Below are 21,731 nucleotides of genomic sequence, written 5' to 3' on the forward strand. Positions count from 1 at the left end.
GTGAGCTATCGTATCCCTGATCAGATCTTTCGCCCATACCTCGTCAGGTACAGTAAAAGGTCCTTCAGTATACAGACTGGCTTATTTGGGCGGGAGTATTCCCCCTCCCGCCTCTGTGCGGGATTGCTCCCGGCTTTGCTCATTCCTTCAGGTGACACTGAATGATCGAGAGCTAAGTACCTAGTGCGTGTAGCCATGCTGCGCGGGTGGCCTTCCCTCATGGCTTGTATCCGAGGCTGCGGGAACAGGCGGAGTCCTTCACCATGGGAGGCATTTCCTGCGGGACCAGCTTGCATACTGCGCGTAAGGACGTCACGTCTCTGAGCATGGTTGGTCCTGCGGATCCAGTTGGTCTCTGCGCAGACGTCCCTGTTTAAGGTGTCTTGCGGGTCCAACTGGGCTCTGCTGGGACCTACCTCTTCAGCACCCAAGCTCCCACATGACCTTTCAAACTCCATGAATGATTATAATTATACACTCACCCAAAAAAACAAAAGCACTCTTCAGTTCATTGAGGATGTTACCTCTAACCCTGACGAGACACAACAACAAGTCCTGTCTGAAATATTAACACAAAATGCTTATGTGGAATATCTTAAACGCCACGGTATGTCCGGTCAGACTGACCGGGATACCTTTAAGAAACTTATACCGGTTATCACTTATGATGACCTTCAACCGGATATCAACCGGATTGCCAATGGTGATAAATCACCAATCTTGTCATCTCGCCCCATTTCAGAATTTTTAACAAGGTATTATTAGTTATTATGGGACTATATGTCTATATGAGTTATGTTAATTTTTCTATTAATGGAATGATCTACAATCAACTTTTCTAAAATAAAATGGGTTTGTTTAATTTTCATTTTTGTTATGATTATGCACTTTTATGTACAAGAAATAGGTTTTTTAATTAGTTGGTCTTTACAGACGTGAATTAGCAGAAAATTTACCTTTATCTCATCCTTCACAGACCCTGCCACAACTAGATCTTGTTGGTTTGTTATATGTTTAAATGGGTTTTTTAGTCGAGGCTAAGTATGTGCAGCCTTTATATCTTAGGATAAAGAAAAGGTTTGCTCGTGTCTTACTTTTCCGGACCCTGCTATAATAGGTCTTAATAGGTATATATTAAAACATAAGATTTTTACTTGGTTTTATTTTATTTTAGAAAAAAAAAATTTGCTTTTATTTTACCTTTCGTAGAACTATGCTACGAGTAAAATCTTATTGTATACGTTTGTTTGTTTAGTTCCGGGACATCAGGAGGAGAGAGAAAGTTGATGCCGACTATTGAAGACGAGCTTGATCGAAGGTCAGTTACTCTACAGTCTTTTAATGCCAGTGATGAGCCAATTCGTGCCCGGTTTAGACAGAGGCAAAGGGATGTACTTCTTGTTCATCAAATCCGAAGCCAAGACACCTGGCGGGCTAGTAGCCCGACCAGTTCTAACCAGTTACTACAAAAGCTTCCATTTTAAACAAAGACCATACGACCCGTACACAAACTACACCAGCCCGAACGAAACCATCCTTTGTCCGGACTCCTACCAAAGCATGTACTCCCAAATGCTTTGTGGGCTTTGCTTAAACAAAGAGGTTCTTCGGGTCGGGGCGGTTTTTGCCTCCGGGTTTATCCGGGCCATCCGGTTTTTAGAAAAAAACTGGATGGTGTTATGTCATGATATTCGGACCGGAACCCTAAACCCGGTTGTTACTGATCCTTCGGTTCGGGAAGCTGTGGGTCGGGTTTTGAAACCCAACCCGAAATTAGCGGACTTTATCGAGTTTGAATGCTTGAAAAAGTCATGGCAAGGGATCATTACACGGCTATGGCCGAACACGAAGTTTATTGATGTAATCGTTACCGGAACAATGTCAGAGTACATACCGACACTCGATTACTATGGCAATGGCCTCCCGCTTGTTTGCACAATGTACGCTTCATCGGAATGTTATTTCGGTGTTAACCTGAACCCTCTTTGCAAACCCAGTGAGGTTTCTTATACCCTTATTCCAACAATGGCTTATTTTGAGTTCCTGCCTGTTCATCGCAACAATGGCGTAACTAGCTCGATTTCGATGCCGAAATCGCTCAATGAGAAAGAACAGCAGGAACTGGTGGATCTTGCGGATGTTAAACTCGGTCAAGAGTACGAGCTGGTGGTCACTACTTATGCTGGTAGGTTAAAATATTCATTTTTGTTGAGAATTTAATGGGTTGGTATTAATGCGCGCCAAGTGTTTGATAAAATGTCTGTATATCAACCTTGCAGGACTCTACAGGTACCGAGTTGGTGACGTGTTGCGAGTGGCGGGTTTCAAGAACAAAGCCCCGCAGTTTAATTTCATATGTAGGAAAAATGTGGCGTTGAGTATCGATTCGGACAAAACTGATGAAGTCGAGTTGCATAAAGCGATCGAGAGCGCGGTCAACCATTTGAACCCGTTTGACGTGACGTTGACCGAGTACACGAGCTATGCGGACACCACGACCATCCCGGGCCACTATGTGATTTTTTGGGAGCTGAGCCCGACCAAGACGACCCCAATCCCGCCTTCGGTTTTTGAAGATTGTTGTCTCGCAATCGAGGAATCACTCAACAGTGTTTACCGACAGGGGCGGGCTTCTGACAAGTCAATCGGGCCGTTAGAGATCAAGATTGTGGAAACCGGGACGTTTGATAAACTCATGGACTATGCAATCAGTTTGGGTGCATCGATCAACCAGTACAAGACACCGCGGTGCGTGAAGTTTGCACCAATTGTGGAGCTGTTGAACTCGCGGGTGGTGTCGAGTTACTTTAGCCCGAAGTGCCCGAAATGGGCTCCCGGGGTTAAACAATGGGGCAACGTGAATTAGTGATTAATTTTTAGTTAGAGAAATGAATGGCAACCATGATCATGTGTCACATGTCATGTTACTTTGGTCGTTTGTTGTTGGATTAGGCAATGTACATTAAAAAAAGGGTTGATGTTTCATGGAGCGTACATAAAGTTTGATTGACTTTTGTGTTTTGATCTTGAATCCAGCTAGGAATCCTCCACACACGTTCATAAAATAATTTTCTAAATCCAAACTAAGTTACATCGGTGTAAATGAGTAGAGTCGCTCATAAATATTTGAGAGTGGTTCGTTAGCTTAAATTTAAATCGACCGAAGGTTAAATGAGTTTAAGCACGAACTCAAGCTTATGTCGAAGATCGCTTGAAAAGCGATCATAAATTTTTGAGATTGGTTCCTTAGCAAAAGTTTAAATTGAGCGTAGGTTAAACGAGTCCGAACACAAACCTAAGCTTATATTGAAGCTCACTTGTAAAAATGAGGTAGCACCCAAAATTTTTGAATATATTGTTTTTCATAAACATCATAATTTGTTAGTACAATAAACGTATAATCACATAATAAGATTTATTGTAAGGTAAATAGGAGAATGCCAATTGTATATTGATTGTATAAAACGTAGTTACAATGGGTATTTATATATACAATACAATATTACAAATGAGTATGCTAGAGATGGTCAAAAAAACCGGTTGGGGAACCGGTTTACCGGTTTAAACCGGAAACCGGTTTTTACGAAAACCGGTTTGACCGGTTTACAAACCGCCGGTTCGTCTTTCGGTTACAAGTTCTAGATCCAAAACCGGTTAACGAACCGGTTAATGGAAAAACCGGTTTTTTTTATTAACCGGTTATGGAAAAACCGGTTAACCGGTTTATAAAAAAACCGGTTTTTGACCGTTGTGAAAAAACCGGTTAACCGGTTTCTCCATAACCGGTTAACCGGTTAAAAACCGGTTTTTGAACGTTGTAAAACGGCTATATGCCCGTTTTTTTTTTGGACCGTTTTTTTTTTTTTTTACCATTTTACCCCCACAAACATCTATATATAGTTTAGGTTGGGTATTGGTTAGATCACACTCGATTATACAACTCCAAACGCTCTAAACGTTTATTTCATACGCGATTATTTTGTTATCTCACGCTCAATTATACCACATTACCACTCCATACGCTCTTATTTCGTAGTCGTTTATTTCATACTCGAGTATACCACTCTTATTTCGTAGTCGATTATCATGGCCTCCCAAAGTGCTGCTTCATCCGTCAACATGGGTGCCTCGAACACGGGAGAAACGGTCGTTCGGGTCATCCCCACGAAACGAAACCATGATGTTTGGCAACATTTCGACCTATGCGAAATGTCTAACGGTAGCCAAAAAGCTCGATGCAAACATTGTTTGAAGTTTTATGGCAAAGATGCAAACTCCACTTTAAAAGCGCATGTACAAAGGCCCTTTTGCAAGACCTTGAAGGACGAATCGGGAAGTAGTTCGCAGCCGGAGATGACGAATCAAGGAGCGGTGTTTACGTACGACGTTGAAGCGGTACGTCAACAGTTTTCAAACTTTGTGATTCAACAAACACTTCCTTTCAACCACTTCGACAACCCTCAATTCACGGAGATGATGCAAAACTATGTTCAACCACGCTACCAACACGTAAGTCGTTCGACCCTTAGAAGAGATTGTCTTAAAGCATGGAAAAACGCTAAATCCGAACTAATTTCATACTTTTCAAACTTACAAACTGGTGTAAACTTAACAACGGATGTGTGGTCGGTACCACATGGTTCGCCCGACTCATACATTTGTGTGACGACTCATTGGGTTGACCCCGAGTCGTGGCAAATGATGAAACGAACCGTTGCGTTTCAATTGTTTGATTACCCGCACACGGGTAGAAATATTTTTCAAATCTTGGATAAAGTCATTCGACAATACAAGATTGAACATAAAATCTTTTCAATTTCGTTTGATAACGCGTCCAACAATACGGCCGCGGTTGGCCATTTAAAATTAAAGTATAAACCTATTTGTGATGGAGCGTTTTTTCATAGCCGATGCATTGCACATATTATCAACTTGGCCGTGCAAGATGGGTTAAACGTGATCGAAACGCAAAAGAAACAATTTTAAAAGAATGTTACGAGATGTTTTTAGCAACAATAAAACATTTTCAAGATACAAAAAATTTTGTGTAGAAGCTAATTGTCAATGGTTGGGGCCAAATTGGGATTGTCCAACAAGATGGAACTCGACTTGTAATATGTTTGAGAAAGCCATCCAACAAAAAGAATCATTAATTGCGTTTCATCAAATTTTGTCAAGTAGGGGTAAATGTGCACCGTACGATCCTAGAAACTGGTTATTGATTGAGATCGTTACGGAGGTCCTTCAAATTTTTAAATCTTGCACAACTAGTTTATCCTGGGTTTACTATCCAACAAGCCCCATTGCTTTACCAAAAATTGATGTCCTGTGCACAAAGTTGAGTGAACTTCATTGTAGGGGTGCACCTTATTTTGATATGGGTGTAAAAATGAAAGAAAAATTTAGAAAATATTTTCAAGAACTACCCGCTGTTTTGACATGTGCTGCTGCGTTAAACCCTTGCATCAATGTTGGTGGTGTTGAAGCTTTAATAGAAAAAATTTGTGATGAGCTAGGGTTAAACGACGATCAAAACCCCTATTATAGCCAAACTTTAAAGAATGCTTTCAACACCACCTTGTCAAACATGTATGATGTCTACCTTACAAAATACGGGTCGTCTTCCCAAATTCATGACTCGTTAAGAGCTGTTGCCCAATCCCAATCCCAAACCGACCTTGAAATGGGGATGTACTACATGATTTGGGAAGACGCCGGTAAACGTCAAAAGGTAAACACCCCAAGCAGTGAACTTGGAAGGTATGGTGGTACCAACTTTGTGAAACACATGACTCCGGATGAATTTAGAAGTCTTGATTTGCTGGCTTGGTGGAGAGGTAAGGAGGATGAGTTTCCGATCCTCGCCGCCATGGCCAAAGATTTACTAACAGTCCAAGCTTCCACGGTAGCTTCGGAGTCTGCTTTTTCTGTTTCTGGCAGGGTTATATCGATTAGGAGGACTCGACTCACTGCACCAGCTATAGAGATGTCGATTTGCTACAAGGATTACTTGGACTCTTTAGATAGGGCACAACATCAACGCTCACTCGAGGGGGAAATGGAGTATGAAGCGGGCTTGTATGAAGACGAGGTCAATGAAGGACACACTCAACCAATGACCGATGAAGAAGCCGCGTACGACGATTACCTAAGAAATAGCTCGGGATCGGGTAGCGAAGAAAATTAGTTAAAGAAACAGCAAACATGGAGGCAAATCATGAGTAAGAAACAGCAAGTTGTTCATGTAATCGTGTCTAAGCATTCTTTAATGTTTGTATTTTTGAGTTACGAATATGTGATAACGATTTAATGTTTGTATTTTTAATGTAAAAACTATAAATGAAAGTTATATGTTTTTAATCTTTGGTTTGTTGAAAACACATTCACCAACACACACTCATACTCATCTTCCAAGCAAAGAACCCTAACAACGAAAGCAAAGAATGGCTTCGGTCAGTCCGTTTTGCCTTGTAGTTACCGGTTTGCCTTGTAGTTACCGGTTTGTTTATACTGTGAAAAAATAATGGTTATTAAAAAAAAAAAAAAAAAAAAAAAAACCCGGTTAACCTAAAAACCGGTTAATAAAAAAACCGGTTTATTAACCGGTTCTAACCGGTTTCTAAACCGGTCCTAACCGGTTAGACCGGTTAGGGTTTTGACAGAAAAAAACCGGTTATTAACCGGTCCGGTTATTAACCGAACCGGTTTTTTTCCGGGCCAAAAAAACCGGTTTGTGCACCTCTATGAGTACCACCTATATGTATATAATTGTAATATTTCTTCGCTCGCTAGGGACACCAATAAGTGACCTATAGCTTGAAACATAATAATATAAATCCTTGAGTCAGCAAGGACAGATGTTGGCTAAGCAGAGCTGGTTTAGATCGAATTGACAGACTAACACGATGGTATTGGTGGTAATGGTAACAAGACAATTGATTTGTCTAGCTCCAGGCTAGCTCATGCACCTCCCAAGCAACTAGTTGAAAATTTTTCAAACAACATAATTCAATCAAGTCATCCTCTTAGTCGACCAAAATCGAAATTCAACCAACATATCTCTATCAAGTCGCTCTCTTATCAGACGGGCTTAGAATATGATAATGATACATTGAATTATGTTGTTTGAATTTTGATTGAATCAAACAGTAAACATGTATTTTTCTTATTATTTTCCATATTACTACTATGCTTGCATGATAAAATTTTCTAGCTCCACCTATGATTAAGAGAGGTGGCGTTTATTATAAATGTATCTATTGTCTTTAAATTAAATGTATATAGTGGCTAGCCTCTTAAAAGAGGTGGTTATCTGTTGTCTTTAAATCAAATGCATATAGCGGCTAGCCTCTTCTTACATTCTTTAAATCGAATTATCGGTGTTTATTACATTTTCTATAAATAAACTTGAAGTGCCCTTTCAGAAAAAAAATGGTAATAAGTAATCTTGAAGTAGAGAGCTAAAGAAACACATGACAAATAAAATGGATGATGAAAAATAAATAAATATATGTTCAAAATCTCTTATTTAACATTTTTTTTTCTGATTAAAATTGATTCTAATTAGTTTAGTATTCAACTATCACTCTATTTATTTTTCTGAAAATTAATGCATATTGCATGTTAGCGAAGGACAAATTCTTTTTCAAAGTTTAACTCGTGAAATCCAACATATAAGATGCAATTTTCCACAAAAAGAATAAGTTCATTGATTCAGATTTGATTACATTATCTAGAAATAAAAGAATCTATATATACCCTAAAAGTAATTTATTTGCAGTATGTTAAAATAATTTATTTAAAAAAAATATCCACAATTATGTAACCCACAACTATAAACAATGCTACTTCTTTTTGTGTGCATTATAGTTCGTTCTATATAAAATAATAACTCGAATTTATATGTCATAAAAATATGTATCCAAAATTTTAACTACCAATTAAATAACTAACATGATGATTTAAATCAAAAGAGAGCAATATAATTGAAGGACTTGATTTGATTTGAGTAAAGGTAAATAAAAAGAAAAGAATTGAGAGGCCACTAATGACTAAAGCTTCGTTTTCGCTAAAAGTTGCATTGTACACATTCTCTATTCAAATAAATCATTTCAATCCCAATCCAAAAGTTATGGAATATAAAAGCCTAATCCGTGTCTTTTCAACATGAACATACGATAAGAATAGTTGTTTGAATATATAAACATTAATCAAATTCTTTTTTTAATGCAAGTAATTATTAACTAGTATTAACTACCATAAAACTCATCCACACTTGTTTGTAGCGAATTTCTAAGCTCAATGGGCTTCAAATTCGGATACGACCCAATTGTTACTAGCTTAGGATTCTTGAGTTCGATAAATTTGAAATATCTTTAACAGTCTAACTGATATTGTGATTTTTTGACTTTAGCCTAATCTAAACTTAATAATTTCGAACAAAATAGTTTTTACCTCGGTCTAGCTCACTACGTAATTTAAAAAAAAAGCAGTTTTTACACATGTGAAGATGTTCATCGGTACTAAACCATCATTAATTTGGAAGTTACTTTGATTAATTTTGTTTAGTTGATTTTTCTAATTCTAACCCTCTCAATGTGATTGTGTCTTGTAAGTTGTTTATAGGGCTTAAAAATATATTAGATTAGTATTTGATCTTTCTGTGACAAAAACAAGTAGAATACGACTAAATTTCATGAAACAACAAAATTGATACAAGAAAAAATGTAGGTCGAATAGGAAGTGTCATTAATCAGGTGATCACTAGGATGAGACAATATGACAAATCAGTCAATCACTTGATAACTAGGGTGCTTAACAATATTGATTCAATTTGAGCAGATTACTAACCAATTTCGACTTGACACATTTTTGACATAATTCTCCATGATGAAAATTTATGGTCGCCGAACTCACATAAGTACTTGCATAGGCCATAGGTATAAAAATAGTCATGAATGAGGAGATATGGATGGGGAAGGAGAAGGACAGGAGAGTGGCTCCCGACAACAATAGGATTTCAAGTAAAGTGGTTTGTGGTTCTTGTAGGTTTGAACAATCAGGGAGTTTATCTTAATAATAGTACTAACAATAATGCTAATGGTAGTAGTAACAATAATAATATTAGTGAATTACAAATTTCTTTTTGTATGTACATATATACTCGATTACAGGTTGGGTCTTTTATTTTTGTTAGTGATATACTAAATTACGATTTTGGTCTTTTATGTTTCACCAAACTATGGACCATGTTCCTTAAAAATTGACTTTCACTCACTACCTTTTTTTTTTTTTTAAACTTAGCCTCGTTTTTGTCTTTACACTAACCCCAATCGAATTTTTCTGTGAAGTCATTGCATGTGCTTGTCATATGGGGATTTAGTTATTTCCTTCTTCCTTTTCACAAGCTCAAGCTGAAGAGTCTCACCATTTAATCTTCTGTTTCAACCTTCCTCTTCCACCGCCACCACTTCCATATCCAACAACTACCACGTCTCCGACAACTATCACACCCTCTCCTGTGAATACCACCACTGTCTCCTGCCACTATGCCATCAAGTAGTAAAGAAATCAAATTATTTGCATATGCTGAGAGAAAACTTTCATATTATAAAGCACTTAAAAGCCTTGAAAATCCCCAAATAACCAAACCTTTCATAACTAATAGCAACAAGCACAAGGTTTGCCATGACTCTTGCTGCCGAGAGTGGGATCATGAAGGTGAATGAAAGCCAATTTCTTAAAGATGCCAATCTATAATTTGGTGAAACATAAATGATGATAAAAAATTGCAATTTAATTTTAATTACACTAGACATCTTTTTAAATGTTAAAACTATTTCAATGACTAATTCGTTACAAACTGGTTTAATTATTTTAAAGAACTCAAATGTAGTTAATAAAGATTAAGAACCTAACCCGTAACTTGGCATTTATATAAATGATGATATCTGTAATTTACCCTAATAATAACCATAACTTTTATTTTTATAATTATTAATAACCATTTTTAAAATATATTGAATAAGTTAAGTTTGCCGACTTAAAGAGTATTTCTTGAGATAGACATAAAGTTGAACAGGAAATGGAGCATTTAGACCGAATCAAATGGTGAAAGGAAAAAATAGTATATGATTATGGTTATTCTTTGAACGACATGAAAGGAAATTGAAATGAAACAATTGATAAAATGTTAAAACAAAGGAACATTTTTAAAAGGCTTTTAACTTTAAAAGGACAGAATTGAATCATATTATCCAAAAAAACAGTAAAAGAAAAATGATTAATTGGTTGCTTCTTTTAAAAAAGAATAATAAATGCAAAAATAATGATAATATGTTTTGATGCATTTCCTTTTATAAACAGTCGAATTGGTTTTAACTTTTAAGTTTTAAGGGGTTATGACTTGTGAATATTACAATATAGAAAAATGAAAAGAATCAAATTGTAGCACGTGCCATAGTATATGCTTTTTGTGATGGATAAGATGAAAACTTAGAACAAAAAATATCCATTCTTTTTCGAAAGAGTTTAAATACAGTAATAAACAATAATTTAAAAATCTACCGACATTATCAAATGCATAATTATTCCCCTTTCTTTTACTGATTCAGATTCTATGTTTAGTTCCTTCCAAGCCACAGCAAAAAAACTTAAATAAATAATTTCCAACAATTTAATTGTATTTATCATAGTGTAAACTAGTCAGACTAAGATCATTTAATTATTTAATTGAAGAGAGTTTGAGCTCCGATTATAATTATTTTTAAAGCTAGAGATTGCTGAATTTCTATATTTATTATTTATCTTGTTTTTTATTCATATATACACAAATTTAATTACATCATCATCATCATCATCGTACTCAGTATATCCCACCAATAGCAAAGCTATGGTAGGGTCTGAGGAGGGTAAGATGTAGACAGCCTTACCTCTACCCCATAAGGATAGAGAGGCTGCTTCCGGTGAGACCCCCGGCTCGATAGTAGTTTTGCATCAAGCCTTGGACATAAGGCACATAGCACTCAATCATCGGGACACCGGCTGATCGGTGCATGTACCCTTGTCTTTCGGCTATCAACGCCACTACATGATGCCTGATTAACCGTCCGTCACTTTTAACGTTATTTTCACAAGATTAGTAAAATAACGTCAAAATTAGTGCAATTTCACTTTTGCCCACCCGAGGGTTCACACATATATACATCATATGTGCGCACCGCAAGCAGGGCTTATTTAATTACCTTGACTATATATCTAAACAAATAAAGATAGAAGTATATATATTATTTATTATTTATATATTTCTTATTAACGGTATTTATTTTGCTATATATTTACTATACCAAATACTTTGTATTTATATAAATTATTTGTCGTGAGTTTGGTTAAGTTTGTATAGATTCCAGTTTTCAGCAAGTTAATCTTAGACCTCTTGGTGTCTAATTACTAGCACTCTTGGTTCAGATTGTTTACATCCCTAATATTTATATTCATTGAAACAAATTTATTTTCAATGATGATTTACCAATTTGGGCCATAATTTGTTTGTTTACAAACTTTAAAATATAGAAATTAAAATAAAAAGTTCAACACATATGTGTCCTACAAAGATAAAGTTGTTTATGCCCCTGAAGACACCATGAATGCTAAATTGAAATTAGATAATCAAATGTAAGATAATGTACATGGTTTACTGATTAAAAATATATATACACATGCAGTGTTCAAGTTAAAGTTTGACAAATAAATTTTATAGAATTAGTTGCCAAATGATTGATAAGCATGGTTTAGCATTTTTTTTAGATCAAGAAATAAGATAAAAATATTTTTTTTATTACTTATAACATAACAAATAATTTTTGAACAGCGTTTGGAAGTACCCTCAATACCAGAGTGGGCCTTATTGAGACGGGCTAACGGTCTATACTGGTTTTGAAACTTTAGGCCTGACTCACCTAAAAACACCATCAAGTAGAAAACTCAACACTGTAAGAAAACTCCTTGAGTCAGGTTTCAAACTAAGAATTCAACGATCCCAAACCTTAACCATCAATTGTATGTCATATTATCACTGGACCAGAGCGTCAATTACTATAGAATAAATAATTAAAAACATATAAAATAAAATAGAACAAAATATTCTTTTTTATTGTTTACAATTATTATTTTCCTAAAAACTGGATGACATTTGGACGGCTGGGAAGCATGAGGAAGCAGGCTTACGTGTTAAATGCTAGCTTCACACGTGTACCTGTTGCGAAATGATTGGTCAAGGACACGTGTGGTAGAGTTGACTTTGACTGTGGCAGTCTGACACGTGAGAGTTACATTATATGTTTTCTTGTCGGGCCTTATTATTAGGCCCAGTAAGCCCAAATCTGTACCTGGTTCCAAACACATCACACATGTCATAGAATATTTTTATATATTTTTTTGGTAAAGACGTGGAAGAAAATGCTGTCGAAACATTTTTTTTATCATTATTAAAATCTAAAGCCATAGTATTATACAAGTATATTTAATATTTTTAAGTAAGCATATTATAGAAAGATATGTTACATGCTATCCAGAAATTTAATGAAACATACTATTCTTCGGGTTTCATCTAAAACTTTTGATCGTATTTTTGTTCAAGTTTTGTCACTGAGCGAGCCAACGAACAAGCTTAATTGCCTTGATATATGTATTGTAGCACCCACTAAACTGGCAATAAACACAAACAGTTTATCTAATTTTAGGCTATTATGAAATTAGGTCAAATTCAACACTAATTCATAGTAATCATCACAGCCATGTAGTGTTTTAAGTGTTTCGGGCACATTTAACGAAAGGCATTGGCAGCCTATTATCATGTTATAAGTTCAACAAACCTAGACTAGCAAGAAAAAAAAGTTAGCGGCCTTACATATTCCAATTTTTTTATCAATTTGTTTTCGACTTCAGTAGAATTCTTTATACATACGGATAATAAAATCATCATCGGATAAGTATCATGGATTAAACAATCTTAAATCTTAGCTTTGGCTCAAGCCATTTCCATGTCACTTCTACTTAGTGAAACAGATCATTAATTTAATATTCAGGTTATATTCCCATTTTTAATTTAATAATGTAGTGTAAAAAGATGCCACAAGAGAAATGCGGAATTTTTTTAATGAATTATTAAATCACAATATCATGGAATCTCCGACATCCATTGACCATGATTTAATAAAAGTTTATATTTTTTATTTTATTTCTTTATATTCAAGATGTTAACAAATCTAAAACCTCACTTATATATTTCAATTACATTATGAAAATGTGATTTCAAAAGTTTATAGAACTTTTTTTTGGGGTTGTATAATGAGTAAATGTCTCTAGTCCTCATGGAAAGTTTTAAAGTTGAATTCAACTTTCACTTAGGAACTGTTTGGTATGAAATAATGAAATAGACGAATGTATAGAATAAAATGGACTATTATTACCATTTCATTGTCTTGTTTGGTCATCATATGTGAATGAAATAAATAATTACTTTATGTTGTTTGTTAGATAGAAAAAGACGAAAGAATAAAATAAAATTAGTGATGGGTGGTGGTGGCGATAACGGTAGTGATAGATGGTGGTGGGGTGGCGAGTGGTGGGCGACAGTGATGGTAGGCAGCGAGCAGTGGTTAGCGGTGGTGGGTGTAGGCGGTGGGCTTTAGGAGATGATGGTGCTGGTGGTGGCGATGGCGATGGCATGGCAGGCGGTAGTGATGGGTGGCGGTGGTAGGACAATGGTGAGTGTTGGCGGCGGTGGTGGTCGGTGGTGGTGGGATGGTAGTGGAGGTGATCTAGGTGTGAGAGAATGAAGTGGGACAAAAACAAGGGCAGTAAATGGAATGAATTTGAGACGTTTTAAATAGAATGAAATTGACAATGTAATAGGTGATTTCATTTCATTAACCAACCAAATACTCTTTTATTTTTTCATTCCTTCATAATAATCTGTTTCATTCCACCTATCATTTATACATATCAAATGCTACCTTATTCCATGTAACATCTTGAAAATTTTGGGCTACATCTGACATATATAAAAGATCAGGGCTGAAAATGAAAATTTTGGAAATAAGGACCCATCGCGCTACGCGACGGATCAAAAAGAGATCCATCGGAATACGCGATGGATGTTTCGCAAAACTTGAGAAAGGTTAGGTTCGCGCTACGCGATGAACCATGTCTTTGGTCGTCGCGATACGCGACATGGTCTCCACATTCAATAAACACGTGGTGCATCACGTGGCATAATCTGACAGACCACATGGCAGAGCTCAGGTGACGACGCAACCTTAGATGGGCCTGTCGCGATACATAACTGAATAAAATAATCAAAAGCGGTTAATAACTCCATCATGCTAAACGATGGAGTGTTCTCTCCTCCGTCGCGATGTGCGACCAAACTCAAAACTTTGCCTATAAATAGCAAGATTGGGCTCTGCATTTGTGCATCCCAAAACACTCCAATCTCATGCATATTTTACCTTGGGAATCGTACCCCGGTCCCAATATTCTGAAGCGTTTATTTCTCGAAGTATGTGTGAGTGAGGGTGTTGTCTCCTTTCAAATACCCAACAGTTAGTAGGATTGCTGCCTACTTGAAGCTTAGGCATTTCATTCAAAACACTCATTTAAGGTAGGGATTCTGTTTGAATATTTTATTATAAAGGCTTAGACCCTAGTCGGGGGTAGCCAATACCTTGATCAAGAATACATAAAATATAGTTTTTCATAAGTCAAAGGTATAGTTAAAATATTGGTTCTTTATATATTTTAGAAACATAAAGTTTTATATGCCGAAGGTATAGTCAAATTAATGTTTTTTTCTTAAAAAAGAAACCTAAGGTATGTGTTTCCTTACAGGGAAGAAATATACCACATAATTGATAAATAAAAAGGGGACTAAGAGTCCAAATGTTATAATAAATGATATATCAAGGTAAAGGCTATAAAAACAAAATAAAGCCCTGAAGCTAGATCTTTTGATCTAGATATTTATACAATGTTATTCTCGTACTATAAGTCTGAGGTAACTTCAAATAAAATTTAGTGAAAGCATTGATCATATTAAAGGTGAATACGTTCATATCTATAAAACTCGTTAATCGAGTCATTTACCCAGAAACGAAAGTTTACATAGGATAATGTAACCCTAAAACTTTAGTATATACTGGCATTCAGGCAAGTTATACTTGTGTATGGATCCTTACATATGTGGGTAGAGGGTAGGCATTCCCCACCACGCGTGGTACCAGGTCCCCTTCTCATTGAGCCAGTCTATAGGGCTGTGAGGGCTGGACTAATGTGATATAATCGGTACTCCAGTCTAGAGGGCCGCTGATTGTTTCGAGTATGAACTAAAGGATTTCATAAATATTTTAAAGTCAGCATGTTCACCAGTATGTGTTGCCGACGTATTTCATAAAACTGCTTTACAGGTAATCAGGAATGAATATTGGGAGGTGGTAGCTAGCCATTAGACGATCTGGTGGCTCATTTGAAGTATGAACATTATGGTTTTGTCATTTAAACTCCTTTGTGACTATATCGGGTATTTAATTCACGACTCGTGCAATATAATTTTTTAAATAAACAGAAGACTTCCTCTTTTAAACCTTAAACTCTAATAAAATTTACAAAACAGCTACCAACTTGTGGTCACAATCCTAGACCCTAAGTTGGGGGTGTGACACGTTGGTGTCAGAGCAATCGGCCTTAGCGAATTAAATATTTGAAAATACCTAAACTTAGATCAGATATAAGTTTTTATATTATATTATATTATATTATATTATATTATATTATATTATATTATATTATATTATATTATATTATATTATATTATAGATTGGTATTGTTTTCTATCCCTCCACAATCTAACCTTCGCAGATGTCAATTAATCAATATGTTGATTATTTCGGCCTTAAGAGAAAAATGGTTTCTCGCTCCGACCCTAATCCTCATCTGACATCCGATGACGGCGAAAAGAGCTATTTTACATATTTCTTCAATTGTGATCACTTGATCAAGCAAATAATGGAGCAGCCAGTGTACTTTCCAGGTACTCAGACAATGCCCATTGAAATCTCTAGTGGTTCTTCAGGAGGTTGTAATCCCTCACGCTACATTCCTGAAGAACTTGAAGAAATCAAACGTGTCGAACAAGAACTTTCAACATAATTGCCAAATTTCCAACCAATAAATGAAATGGAAGTGCAAAGCAAAAACAAAGAACAAGTGTCTGTTGGTTCTAGTTCTATGAAGTGTCATTTAGACCAAAACCAATGGCAGTTTAAAACTCCTCAATATAACCCAGGTATATTTAGTAGTGAAATGGACCCACAAGGAGCCCAAAAATGAGAGTGATTAATCCCATTGAAAAATTTACCTTTCAAACAAATGAGATGGAAGAAGATTCAAAGGAAAATTTGAAAAAGGATTCAGAAGAGATCCAGAGGAAGAGTCAGCTGAAGAATCATATAAGGAAGAAAGTATTGGCGAACATGAATGTCCATTCATAGCAAATAACATGAAATGTGAGTATTTTGAAGATTCTAGCTCTCCTAAACCAAAACAACATGGTTCTCAAAGCATTGATGTTTATGAGCCATCAGGAAATTTCTCATCTTTTCCCAATGTTATTCCTTCAATATCTGAGTAGGATAATGAAATTTGACAGCAAGAAGCAGCTACCAAAGCTTCTTATAACTCACCATTTGAAGCAAGTCTCCTACCACCATATCCAAGGTATCACTATGATATTGCCATGATGAGTTACAGAGATCCAACCCCACGATATGAATATCCCAGTTTCATACCGCAATCCCAAGAAGAACATCTTGATAGGGCATTGCATGCCACTGATGATCTCAGGAAAAAAGTGGCTAATGATGGTGACAAGAAGAAGAAGAAGAAGAAGAAGAAGGTTGGAAACAATATTCTTCAAAAATGCAAGAAGATGAAGAAAATTATCAAGGTTTTCATGAAGGATTAGGAATAGTGTGTGTTGGTACTTGTAATTGTGTGGCTGTCGTAGGCAGTTAATGTAATATACTCTATCATCAATACTAGTGTTAGTTGCTAGTATTTGTAAGATATTGTGGTAGCTTGTAACATATTTTGTGCAATAAGTAAAAGTTTTTGTTTCTAAACCTATTTTACTTTTATTTGTAGAATATCAGAACAAAGAATGTCAGGACAAAACCCTCATTCACAAAATAGAGAGGCTTCTAACCCATGAAGCAACCGAACTATAAATCAACCCGCTCCAGAAATTCTTGAGCAGTTGATTAGTAAAATGCAAGAATTGATAACTAATGCCATGAACCCACTTATCAGCCATGAAATACGGGTTTATTCATAGAAGTGAAACTCAACATTCTAATAGAACTGCCAAATCTAGATCTTGTTCGAACCCTAAAAACTAAGGTGAAGAAAGTGATCATGGTTTGAATGCTGATGATAATTTCAACCAAAATTTTAGAAAGAAGTTAAGAATCGAAGGTTGTCTTTTTAAAGATTTCAAGGCATACGGACCGAAAGAATTTTATGGCGACAAGGTGCCATAGTGGCACGTAGATGGTTGGAAGAGATGGAATCAATTGTAATTATAAGCAAGTGTACTGAGAAGGAGAAAAATCAGTATACGTTTCAAATGTTTAAAGGCGAACAGTTAATGTCAAAAGGAAGGGAACCCACGTATCAGTTAATGTGGGAGGAATTCAAAATTTTGGTTTTACAAATGTTCTGTCCAATGCATGAGACAGACCTGATCCATACAAAGTTCATGAACCACAAGGTTGTTGGAACGAATTTGAAAGACTACAATACGAAGTTCCAAGAGTATTGTAGGCTTGTTCCTCGGTTGGTTACACTAGAATCAAGCAAGGTAACTCGCTACATTTCGAGGTTGCCTAGAGAAATACGAGACATGGTAAGGTCTCATCTACCACAAACCGTCGATTCTGCCATGGAACTGGCTGGTTATTTAATGAATAGGTTGATTTGTAACAAGGCAGAGGATACACCAAGGAACTCATTTTATATTTGGAATCTTATGTACATGTGATGACATGTTAAGCACATGGGCGGATTTACATTTGGTGCATGGAAACCCCTGTGTTTTGAAATTATATTATAATGTTATATATAAAATCTTGAGGGCACCCTTTAACAAAAAAAAGTGGTGGAGTGACTAAAGCATTGGTTATTAACATGGATGTCCCAGGTTCCATTCTTGTTACAGGGTGATTTGGTTCTTTATTTATCATTTGAATGTTGATTTGGTCAAGGATGATTTATTACAGTAGCAATGTTACAAACCATTGGAAATCATTGATGTTGTAGTAGAATTTACATAACTTTTTATGTGATGTCCAACATAAAATATCACAAGAAAGCTATTTGAATGTAGATTTTGTTGGATCTAAATGAAAGATTGGAATCTTTTCAACCTCCCCAAAATTGCCTAAGTGTGGAACTCGAGCAAGCTCAAGTACTCCGAGCAAGGTTTTTACTTCCTCGAGCAAGATCCAAGCAGGATTATCTTCAAGAATCTTCTAAGTGTTAGTTTCGAGCAAGCTACACTTCGTCAACTCTAAAGTCTCCAAATGTAGCAATCCTAAGCTCGGGAACTCTCCAAATTCGGCTGGCAACTTCTGGTCTGATTAAGGGTTAGATTAAGGGTGTTTATATAGTGATTAAAGCCCAAAACCCGGAATATTCTAGAAATTAGCTTGCTCGCGCCACGCTACCAAAATACCCCAACTTGGCCGCGCAGCGTGGGCAATTTGGCCACACTACGCTACCAAAGCTCTTTATTTGGCCGCACACGTGCGGCCAGATGAATTTGGGCCCAGTCCGGTTCACTCCTGATCTGGTCCGATTCGTTTCCTGATGGTCCGGTTCTCCGGTTTAGCTCGTTTTAGCTCATTTTTCGCCCTCTTTTCATCACAATTGAAACCCGGAACCTAAAATACAAAACCATGTTAGTAGTATACAAATCTTGCAAGAAAGCGAACAAAACTAATAAAATAATAAATAAACTGTACACGGGATATATATATATATTAAACGTTATATCAAATATCCCCACACTTAACCTTTTTTCGTCCCTGAAAAAGTCTCATTGAAATGGGATTAGAATCGGAGGAATACAGTCTTGAAAACATATAAGGTTATCTGAAAGCTCAGATAAACGTAAAAACCGCGATTGCCGATATTAGCCACCAGCCTATCAAGCCCCCACGCACATTAAGCATTAAAGTTCATGTGATATAAAAAACCTATGGGTCTCACACCTTCAGAGTTAAGATCCACCTACGCCATCTCAAGCATAGTAAAGACAATTAAAAATAATCGAGTTGAAGCAAACTGGTTCAACATATCACCATAAGATAAGAACCCCTTAATGGTAAGAAGAAAATACACTTTAGATGGAATTACGGATGATAGGTCAAGTGAGGTCGTACGAGCATGCCCTAAATATTATTGGACTTTGTCCTCCCTAAGAAAATATTTATTGACTAAAAACTTTCGAGCCCCAATAGTGTATCCTCAGAGTCGCTATCCCCTTGGTAACACGTAAACTCTCAGTCTCGTCTAGTATGTGCACTTTGCCCTCTTTTTCTAATTTTGAGAATACTTCTTTGGCATTTTTCCTTATATAACTTTTGTCACCTTTTCTTTTCTTATTTATTTATTTCCTTTATTTTTTTTATTATGCACTTAGGCATCTTTAACCTAAAAATATATAACTAAAGACTAAAGCTCGTATAAAATTGGACATTTGCGGGGCGCCACCATTCTTTATTTATTTTCATAAAACGGAGTGGCGTGCTAATTTAAAGTGCATTCAATTCTCACCACCTTAGGGTAATCAGCTTATGGTAATACTCTCTATGCCTTATCGAATTTCAGCTTCACTGTCCCCCATAGGATGAGAACCCACAAAATCTTAGATTAATTAAGTTTATTAAGAATATGCAATTGAAATCCTTTCAAGACTAGTTGGGTCTACCTACACATTCCAAGTTAAGTACGCATTCTTTAATATTATCTCATATTATTAGTAGTTTAAAAAACCGATTCCCCGATTATACTATCATCTTCCATTATAGTGCAAAAAATATTCAATAAATTCTTGGGACATTTTTTAAAATTTTTTTTAGGTTTTATTATTATTATTATTATTATTATTATTACTATCTTTTTTTTATTTTTTTTAATTTTTTTTCATATTTTTAGTTTTGCCGGAAAACATCAATTTTCCAACCCCACACTTAAATTTCACATTGTCCTCAATGTGAGAAAAATGAAATTATCAATAAAATTATGTAAAAAATAAAAATAAATTAATGAATTGGAACAGACTCCCCTGGTAAATTGATGTATGCCTCGTGAGTCGTATTCCGTGCCCTCCAATTCGAACGCGGTCCGCAAACTATCTTCAAATAATGTCATCTCTCACAACCTAAAACAACAATCCTGAAGCAAATGGCATCCCCACATTTGTTTAAAACCATAGCTTATCAAACATCTCATAAGCAACCCTGGAACAACCTGCATGTAAGAGAAGCAACACCCGACAGAGCAAATAAGCAAAACCAAAAAAAATAAAAATAAAATGAAAACATAGTACCGGGTTGCCTCCCGGGAAGCGTTAAGTTTATAAAAGAGTCTTCAGCCAGACTCGATCCCAAAACCTCAATCAAGAGGCTTCTCCTTTATCCTCTTCCCATCAGTGCTTTTCAACACTCTCCATTTTCAACTAGTTGAGAAGAAACTAGTTCCCAAACTCATGTGACCACAAAAATAAGCATCCAGCTTGATCACCCAATTATTGATATTCTGGGATGTGACAAAATTGGCACACTTTGATTCCTAACTCTAGCTGTCCTCCTTCTTGGGGCTCTTGATTTACGTGGCGATCCACGAACGAGTATTTCTAAAAACCTACCAGCTTTACCACGCATACGCGGATGATGTTTCACAATGAGATGCAGTTCTTTATTCTTCAACTCTTCGGATATCTCATGTGATTCCTCTTTGACAATTAGCTTCTCAACCAGCTCCCCGAATAACAATACTTCAAGCTCCTTAATATCTCTTTCGGGGTTAAAATCTCTCTCATCAATATCAGCTAAACCCACCAAATCCTCACCAAAATCATCCCTAAACTCATTCTCCCAAGAGGGAATACACTCCTCTATCTGATTCTGCAACCCAACATCCTCAAAATCTATCATCGGCTCACTAAATTGTATTAGACTCTTTAAGCCTGACCGAAACTCATCCATAAAATTCCAAAGCGGTGTACTTGGATTAATGTTATGGACGACATGCATGAAATCAGTGAATATCTCTTCTGGATGTGGTATGTAATCCATCATTGCACCAGTTGAGTCCTTACAACCGACAACATTCCCCATCCTATCATATATCGGGCAAAATTTGGGCACATAGTAGCACTGCATGAAGATCACTGCAAAGATAAACTTAAACAGAAAAGGATCACGGGCACCAGATAACAGTGAAATAAACTATATATTACAGAAAAAAAACTAAATTATTTAAAGCAATTAAACTAAACTATATTAATCTAATAGAATAAAATAAAATAAAAACTACTTAGACTCCTACGACTCAAAAACAAAACAATATACAAATAGCACGTATGTAGCAAGTAACTCTAATCAAAGCTAATA

The 21,731-nt window shown here is 36.1% G+C and overlaps 1 pseudogene across 1 annotated transcript; it reads left to right on the forward strand.

The window, feature by feature from the left end:
* The first annotated feature begins 430 nt into the window (after window positions 1–430).
* LOC143605656 (indole-3-acetic acid-amido synthetase GH3.5-like) lies at window positions 431–2,937 on the forward strand (annotated as a pseudogene). Its single transcript, XR_013148590.1, has 3 exons — window positions 431–755; window positions 1,256–2,185; window positions 2,280–2,937. The product of XR_013148590.1 is annotated as an indole-3-acetic acid-amido synthetase GH3.5-like (transcript).
* Window positions 2,938–21,731: the final 18,794 nt, after the last annotated feature.

This window comes from Bidens hawaiensis, unplaced genomic scaffold, assembly GCF_021521415.1.
Source record: "Bidens hawaiensis isolate Kalapana, Puna unplaced genomic scaffold, B.hawaiensis_p1.1 tig00070602_1, whole genome shotgun sequence".
In the NCBI taxonomy this organism is placed as follows: domain Eukaryota; kingdom Viridiplantae; phylum Streptophyta; class Magnoliopsida; order Asterales; family Asteraceae; genus Bidens; species Bidens hawaiensis.